This window comes from Chiloscyllium plagiosum, unplaced genomic scaffold (assembly GCF_037043375.1).
Source record: "Chiloscyllium plagiosum isolate Xiang-an unplaced genomic scaffold, Cpla_swu_hap1 HiC_scaffold_40, whole genome shotgun sequence".
NCBI classification, from domain to species: domain Eukaryota; kingdom Metazoa; phylum Chordata; class Chondrichthyes; order Orectolobiformes; family Hemiscylliidae; genus Chiloscyllium; species Chiloscyllium plagiosum.
In genome coordinates, this window is record NW_028270178.1 from 29531144 (window position 1) to 29540800 (window position 9657).

The window sequence follows — 9657 nt, forward strand, 5'->3', positions numbered from 1 at the left end:
CAGTCACTGACCAAGCGTAGATGACACTGACCCCACTGTGTCGCTGTTCCTGAACCTGGGAGACGACACTGACTTCACTGTGTCTCTGCCATTGACCCAGGGTAGTGCACACTGACCACATGGTGTCTCTGTCATTGAACCGGGGAGACCACACTGACCCCACTGTGTTTTTGTCACTGACCCAGGGGAGATTACATTGACGCCGCTGTGTCTTTGTCACTGACCCAGGAGAGACTGCACTGACCTCTGCTGTGAGCATCAATCTATATCACAAAGCAACCATCCAGCTAACTAAGAATCATACAACGGGGAAAGCGGAGTAATTCCTGATGAAGGACTTATGCTTGAAATGTCAACCGTCCTGCTTCTCGGATGCTGGCTGACTGGCTGTGCTTTTCTCGCACCGCATGTTTTGTTTGAGAATTATGCAATCCTGTCACGACACAAAGGTGCCATTTGGCATATCAAATCCGTACCAGCCCATCGAATAGCATTCCACCAGACCCATCCCCTCCCCACACTATCCCTATAACCCTGCATTGCCCATGTCTAACCCAGCTAGCCTGCACAACTCTGAACAATATGGACAGCAATGTTGAAAGTTTTCATACTTCTGAGGCTCCTAACAGTGACACATGTTCTGTGTTATAGCATTGAAATAATTCATGTTGGTATTTCAGGGGGTAGGTGCTGCCTTCTCAAAGAATGGTGAAAGGAAGATAGAGGACGCAGTGTACATTTCTATGAAATAAAAGTTTTGTTCCTTGAGTAAATGGCGGCTTATTCCTTCTCCTTACCACCAGGGGGAGAGGATTTGCCTTCATAGCCCTGTCTTGGTCTCCTTTTGCCTCCTCCCCCGCCTCCTCCCCCGCCTCCTTGTCAGTCCTTCTCCATGGGGGCGGCCGTCTTGGGATGACATCACTGCGCAGCCTCTTGCGATTTTGCGTCACTCAGGTCATTGTGAGACTGTCAGAAATAACAGAACGAATTGTCCCAGAAACAAAAATCTTCAGCTTGTGTAGTGGGTGGCGAGGCCAGTAAATGGTGGCATTGTATCACTTTAAACACAAGAGGGACAAACAGACAGGGAGAGTCAGAGACATCAATTAAAAAGCAATGAATCAAATAGTTAATTCAAACTTCACTCCAGGACAAACTATGTCCCATTCCAGGCAGAGGTGGGCACACACACAACTCACGCAGATCCACGTCAACATGACCAACAACATCGTATCACTTTAAACACAAGAAACATTAACAGAGACATTTCAAATGATGCAAACCCCAAAACAACAGAGAGCCCATTCTGGAGAGATACAGACAAGGAGTGACTCACAAACAGAGACAAATATTAGTACAACTGTGAGACATATTAACACACAAACACGTACTCACACAAGCGCAGATAGTCAGATAATTAGACAGATTCACAGACATACACAGATTCAGAAAAACACATGAATATACATACATTCATGCAGAAACACACACACACATACATAGGGTCTGTATGCAATAACTGACACTTCCCTGAGTTCCCTGCAACACAAACTGTGTCAATCAGCTCATCAATAGCTTTTACAAATGAGAAAGTGGAACAGTAGTGTGATGTCCCTCAGACCATTGTTCGGGGATGAGGTGAATATGTGTAACATTTCATGATCATTTGTAATATTAGCAGGCTTGTACAACAGATTCGTGTAACCATTAGATGTCCATCTGTGAAATGGATTGATGATAATGGAGAGTAGTTGTGCTCTTTATATTTAGGTAGAATACACTTGCAGTGCAGCTTGCTCAGCACCACAGCCACAAACATCTCCTGTCTCCATCACCGACACTCAGTAGTAGCAGTGTGTACCATAGATAAAATGCACTGCAGAAATTCACCAAGGTTCCTTACAGGGCAGCTTCTCGACTCACGACACTATAGTCTAGAATGCCAGGCACATCAGATACATAGGAACACCATCAGTTGACAATTCCACATCAAGCCACTCTCCCCCAGCTTAGAAAAATTCTTGAGTCTGCAAGTGCCATTGGTTGAAAATCCTGGAACTCCCTCCTTTGGTGCGTTAACCTGCACCAAATGATTGCAGCAATTCAAAACAATAACCCATCGTCATCTTTCCCACAGCAATTATGTTTGAGAAATAGCTGGTGTCCCAGCCAGTGGTTACCCAAATACATTAATGAATCTTAAAAAATAATCTTCACTATTGAGTACTCGATGTGTTCCTACGCTGAGTACCAGAATAAATTGAGTCTATATTCTAGAAAATAGGAAGGCAATTTCATTAGAATGTATCAGATTCTGAAGGACAAAGGTTTGATAGAGTAGATGCTGAGAAATTATTCCCAGGGGTCCAGGAATCTGAAACACAATGACACAATCTCAGGAGTTGCTGGAAAAGCTCAGCAGCACTGGCAGCTTCTGAGAAATGAAATCAGAGTTAACGTTTCTGGTTCGGTGACTGAACGGTTTCACTCTGATTTCACTTCAAAGATGCTGCCGGTAAAGCTGACCTTTACCAGTCAATTCTGTTTTTATTTCAGCCCAATTCACTTGATGATGATCACAGTTCAGTTAATGTGTTTGGGAATACTGACAAGCTCGCTGTCAGTGATGGTGTTAAAGTGGTGCACATAGCTGCCTTCCAAGCAGTTGACCCGAATTTGATTTCCAGCCATTGCAAGGTTGCAACTTTAAAGCAATTTCAAAGGAAAAATCTCAAGATAAGATTTATTGGAAATGCATAAATGTATCTAATAGATCCATCAGATTGTTGCTCGATCTTTCTGATGATGATTTCTGTGAAATTACAATGTGGAACCAGGCAACGCTGTTCGGTATCTCGGAAACTTCAGAGTCAAGAATATGGTGCTGGAGAAGCACAGGTCAGGCAGTATCCGAGGAGCAGGAAAATCGACATTTCGGACAAAAGCCCTTCATCAGGAATGAGGCTGGGAGCATCCAGTGTACAGAGATAAATGGGAGGTGGGGTGGGGCTGGGTGGGAAGTTAGCTGAGAATGTGAAAGGTGGAGGGAGGTGGGAGTAATGGTGATACGACGGAGGGCATGGTGAAGTGGGAAGGAAGATAGATAGGTCATGATGGCAGTGCTGAGCTAGAAGGTTGGAACCGGGGTAAGATGGGAGGAGGGGAAATGTGGAAAATGGTGAAGTCCAACTTGATGCGATTGGGTTGGTGGGTCCCAAGTTGGAAGATGATGGAGGAGGCCCAGGACCTGCATGTCCTCGGCAGAGTGGGAGGGGGAGTTGAAGTATTCAGCCACAGAGCGGTGGGATTGGTTGGTGCGGGTGTCCTGGAGATGCTCTCTGAAGCACGCTGCAAGTAGGCGTCTTGTCTCCCCATTGTAGAGGAGACCACATCGGGAGCAACAGATGCAGTAAATGATGTGTGGAACTGCAGGTGAAATTTTGATCGATGTGGAAGGCTCCTTTGGGGCCTTGGAGGGAGGTGAGGGGAGAGGTGAGGGAGGAGTTATGGGCCCAGGTTTTGCAACATCTGTCTCGGTAGAGGAAGGTGCCAGGAGGAGAGGGTGGGTTGTTAGTTGGCATGGACCTGACTAGATAGGTTTGGAAAAAGTGAGGAATGCAGGTGTTGGGGATTAGAATCGAGAGAGTATGGTGATGGAAAAGCACAGTAGATCGAGAAGCAGGAGAAACAACATTTCAAGCGTAATTCCTGAAGAAAGGCTTATGCTTGAAACTTTGACTCTCGTGCTCCTCGGATGCTGCCTGACCTGCTTTGCTTTCCCAGTGCCACGTTCTCCATCTTCAAAGATTTCCTCGCCGCTGCTTCCCATTCCTTATTTACATATTGATGGCAGCACAGGGATTTGTGGAGCACGACAAATGAGATACTGCTCCCTTTGGGACCTGAATTAATGACCGAAGCTATTGGAAACACTGAAGACTTCCAACAGTGACTGCACAGATGGGGAAAGAGAATTAATGTGTCAGATCCAGCCTCAAAATAATCAGTGGTACTGAGTTTTACATTTTATTATGAAATTAACATTTTCTCTATTTCAACTCTTTCAGACTAATGCTTAATTATTTTGCAAAATTGTGCTCAATTTTGAATAAAATTGAACTGGACAAGTTTACAAATATCCAAACAACATTCTTTATAATGTACAGCCTGTTTTATTTCTCAATCTGAACGTATTACAAACTGAGTTGTCAGTGTACAGACATAATCTGTTTGCTCACATGAGCTTGTTTATTGACCCTAACAGACTCTGAGCATTTCTGCAAGGTGGCTGCAGTTACCATTCCTGGAAAGTAGAGATTTCTAGCTTGCGGAACAGTGACGTTGCCGAATCAAAGAGATCGCGACAACAGACCATAATTATTACCCGCGTGTTGGACAGTATGAGGGAGGGAGAAGCAATAATTGTCGCCCTCGTGTTGGACAGTGTGAGGGAGCGAGAGACAACAATTATCGTTCTCGTGCTTTACAATGTGATGGAGGGAGAAAGAATAATTATTGCCCTTGTGTTGGAAATGTGCGGGAGGGAGAAGCAATAATTATCGCCCTCGTGTTGGACAGTGTGAGGGAGTGAGAGGCAAGAATTATCACCATCGTGTAGGACAGTGTGAGGGAGCGAGAGACAATAATTATTGCCCTCGTGTTGGACAGTGTGACTGAGCGAGAGATAATAATTATCGCCCACGTGATGGACAGTTTGAGGGAGGGAGAGACAATGATTATCGCCCTCGTGTTGTACGGTGAGAGGGAGGGAGAAACAATAACTATTGCCGTCATGTTGGACGGTGTGAGAGAGGGAGAAACAATAATTATGGCCCTCATGTTTTACTGTGTGAGGGCGAGAGAGATAATTATTATCGCCGTCGTGTTGGACAGTGTGAGGGAGGGAGAGGCAATAATTACCGCCCTCGTGTTGGACAGTGCAAGGGAGGGAGACAATAATTATAGCCCTCGTGCTGGACCGTGTGAGGGAGCGAGAGAGAATAATTATTGCCCTCGTGTTGGACAGTGTGGGGGGTGAGAGCCAATAATTATCACCATCGTGTTGGACTGTGTGAGGGAGTGAGAAGCAATAATTATTGCCCTCCTGTTGGACAGTGTGAGGGAGTGAGAGGCAAGAAATATCACCATCGTGTAGGACAGTGTGAGAGAGCGAGAAACAATAATTATTGCCCTCGTGTTGGACAGTGTGAGGGAGTGAGAGGCAAGAATTGTCACCATTGTGTAGGACAGTGTGAGGGAGCGAGAAACAATAATTATTGCCCTCGTGTTGGACAGTGTGAGGGAAGGAGGGAGAGACAATAATTATAGCCCTCGTGCTGGACAGTGTGAGGGAGCGAGAAACAAATTCAAGAATCTCTCCGCTCTCCCCCCCAATAACCACCATCATTAACTTCAGGAACGGCATTTTACGGACACAGTCATCTCTTCCTCCGACTCTGCTCCTTTCTGGCTGGGACCAGCCGTCGCAGCCATTTTAGCTCCAGGCCCCGCCCCCTCGGGCACCGCGAGATGGCGGTTAACGGCCGCTCTCGTGCCCCGAGTGACCGTTAGCAGATGCTTCAAGGGAAACTCTTTATAGAGAAACAAACCTTTCAGGGGAGAAAACACAAAAGCGGCCGACTCCAGGTGCGGCCAAACACAATAATATGGATCAGAATGAAAACTCCTCACATTCAGAGAGGTGAAAGAATATTGAGGAATTGTATGTCTCCGCATCAAGTCTCAAAACACATTGCCGCGAAGGTCGGCCGGCCCCCGTGACTCGAAACGTTATCTCTGCTTTATCTCTCTCTGGGCAGATGCTGCCAGACCTGAAACATAGTAACAGATACTCAGTGGGGTGAGTCCTCGTTCAGGATTCACTGAAGGTTCAGTTGGCGGCTGGAATGCAATGGGGAACGTACGTGTGAGGTTACGCACTGGATTAAAAGGAGAGATGGTCCTCGGGGCGGTGGTACTGAGTCCTCCTTCACACATCTCTTTCTGGAATGTGATTTTGCAAAGGAAGTCTGAAAAATATGCATGGCTTCTGGTAAGGTTTATCCCAACACCAATAGCATGACACATTAGAGGTACAGTTTGCAGATGACACCAAAATTGGAGGTTTGTGGACAGCGAAGAAGGTTACCTCAGATTACAACAGGATCTGGACCAGACTGGGCCAATCGGCTGAAAAGTGGCAGATGGAGTTTAATTCAGATAAATGTGAGGTGCTGCATTTTGGGAAAGCAAAACTTAGCAGGACTTATACACTTAATGGTAAAGTCGTAGGGAATGTTGCTGAACAAAGAGACCTTGGAATGCAGGTTCATACTTCCTTGGAAGTGGAGTTTCAGATCCATAGAATAGTGAAAAAGGCAGTTGGTATGCTTTCCTTTATTGGTCAGAATATTGATGACAGGAGTTGGGAGGTCATGTTGCAGCTGTACAGGATCTTGTTGAGGACACCTTTGGAATATTGTGTGCAATTCTGGTCTCCTTCCTATCGGAAAGATGTCATGAAACTTGAAATGGTTCGGAAAAGATTCACAAGAGTTGAAGGATTCGAGTTGTAGGGAGAGGCTGAACAGGCTGGAGCTGTTTTCACTGCAGCATCAGAGGCTGAGATGTGACTTTGTAGAGATTTCTAAAATCATGAGGGACATGGATAGCGTAAATAGATGCGTTTTCCCTAGGGTTGGGGAGTCCACAACTAGACGGCATGAATTAGGGTGAGAGGAGAAAGATATAAAAGAGTCTGAAGGGGCAAATATTTTTCACGCAAAGTATGGTGCATGAGCTTCCAGACAAAGTGGTGGAGGCTGGTACAATTACAACATTTAAAAGGTATCTGATGGGTATATGAATAGGACGGGTTTTTAGGGATGGGACCAAGTGCTGGAAAATGGGACTACATTGGATTGGGATATCTGACTGGCATGGACGAGTTGTACCGAAGCGTCTGTTTCCTTTGTGTACATCTCTATGGCTCTGTACTATGTGGTCTGTTCCCCAGGGTGCACACTGAGACAAATATTTACTGTACCTGGAGGAGCATCACCTCGGTGAAATATACTCTTTCGTTTGCCTGGAATTTGTTGGATTTCCAGAGCCAGGGGTTGACCCTGACCGAATATCACAGACTGGCACATTGCCTGGTCCAGGTCAACATGCTGTGGGATGTAGACCTAAAGCTCAGATCAGCAGCCACCAAGGCACAGTGGGGAAAGACCACAGCTTGAGAAATTTCTGTTGAACTTAAAGGTGGGATCTGATCATTTATGGGATCCTTCAGGTAGGTCATCTTTGTGTAAATATAGACATTTGAACGGAAGAAATGCTTTTTAACTGTTTGGTAGGGTTGAGTCAAACTGCGATTTTTGTTTGGTTTCTTCACCAAAGAAATGTTTTTGAAAGAAAAAGTAACTACTAATCTGAAGGAGTTGGGCGATAAGACCAGGGTGAAGAGCCGACTCAGGACGATCTTTTGGAGAAGTGTTCCCATCACCTGCCCTGTGGAGAAGGGCGAGCTGCCAGGACATCAAAATCTCACTTCCATTAATGTGACCACACACCAGTCAGAATATTTCAGTCCCGAAATAAATCATTCACTCTGATGGAGAATAGGGAAACCACCAACCAATTAGTGAAGAGCTTTACTATCCAATTCTTGAAACTGTTGCTCGTCCTGGTGATTCATCGTTCTGCCCTGTGTATTGGAAGATAACAGGTGGAGGAGCTGCATTAAAAAGGGAGACAGAAAGCAGGAAAGATATGCCAGTTAGCTTATCATGTCACATGGAATCTGTTGGAAGGTATTAGTCAACCAGGGAGAGCAGGACACATTGATCAGTACAAGTTTCTGACAGCTTCAACATTGTTTGGTGTTTCTATTGAATTTCTTTGAGGATGTAACATGTGTCATTGATGAACAGGAATTTACTGAGGCTTAGTTTTTCTTTTAAACTGTGGGCAATTTAGCATCGCAATTCACCTAGTCTGCACATCTTTGGACGGTGGGAGGCAACCAGAGCACTAAGGGAAAATCCACGCAGACATAAGGAGAATGTGGGAGTTTGTGTATTTTCCCTGCTTCTGCGTGGGTTTTCCCTGGGTGTTCTGGTTTCCTCCAGAAGTGCGGGTTAGGTGAATTGGCTATGCTAAATTGCTCAAACTGTTTCGGGATGTGTAAGTTAGGTGCATTAGTCATGGGTAAATTTAGAGTAATAGGGTAAGGAAATGGATCTGGGTGGGTTATTCATCGGAGGGTCAGGGTGAACTTGTTTGGCCAAATGGCTTGTTTCCACACTGCAGACATTCGATTATTCTATGATAATATAACGAGACACATCAAAGATTATGGCAGAAAGTAAAGGCTTGACCTGTCTCGGAAAATAATTGCATGGGAACGCTTGGTTTACTGAAGTGGAAGGCATTTGGAAGAAACATTGGCATTCACGGTTCTTCTGAGACTTTAAGCAAGTTACAAAGTTTCTTTTCTTTGCTTTTGGACCTAGGTGCCTACTCTTCACCATAGATATGCAATCCCTCTGCACTTTCATCTCCCATCAGGATGGTCTGAAGTTTCTTTGCTTCTTCCTCAATAAGAGACCTGAACAGTCCCATCCACCACCATCCACTTTCGCCATGCCAAGGTCATTCCTTGGTCCAGTACTATTTAAGGGAGAACATAGAACAATACAGTGAAGAACAGGCTCTTCGTCCCTCCATGTTCCGCCAACACGTGAACTATTCTCAGCTCATCCCTCTACAGTATCCCATCAAAATCCATGTGCTTATCCAATGACTGTTTAAATGCTCCTGATGTGGCTGGGTTAACTAAATTGGTAGGTAGGGCATTCCACGCCCTTACCACTTTCTGACTAAAGAAACTTCCTCTGACACTTGTCTTAAATCTATCACCCCTCAATTTGTAGTTTCACCCCCTTGTACAAGCTGACATCATCATCCTGGGAAAAAGACTTTCGCTGTCTACACTATCTAATCCGCTGATCATTTTGTATGTCTCTATCAAATCCCCTCTTAGCCTTCTCAGCCTTTCCTCATAAGACCTTCCCTCCAGACCAGGCAATATCCTCGTAAAGCTCCTCGACACCTTTTTCAATGCTTCCACATCCTTCCCGAAATATGGTGACCAGAACTGTACACAATATTCCAAGTGTGGCTACACTAGCGTTTTGCACAGTTGCAGTATAATATTGCGGCTCCGGAACTCAATCAATCCACAAATGAAACCTAACACACTATGACTTCTCAACAGCACTATCAACCTGGATGGCAACTTTCAGGGATCTATGTACATGCACTCCGAGATCTCTCTGCACATCCACACTATCAAGAATCTTTCTATTTACCCAGTACTCTCCCTTCCTGTTGTTATTCCCAAAGTTCATCACCTCACATCCACCCAAAGCTCTTTGTCCAATACATTGGTGATCCGACTAGTGCTATCCCTGCTCTTGCCAGAATTAGAAAGAAATGCACTAATTCGCTTCAAATTTCTATCTTTCTCCCATGGCCACCTGCTCTGTTTCTGACTTTTCCTTTCCTTGATCTCTCTGTTTCCATTTCTGGGGAATGGTTGTCAACCAAAACTTAGTTCAAACACACCGGTTACCTCAGATGCACTTCCTCACA

The 9657-nt window shown here is 45.1% G+C and overlaps 1 pseudogene; it reads right to left on the bottom strand.

Moving 5' to 3' along the window:
* Positions 1–7699, bottom strand: part of LOC148138433 (uncharacterized) — a 35345-nt pseudogene extending 27646 nt beyond the window's left edge.
* Positions 7700–9657: the final 1958 nt, after the last annotated feature.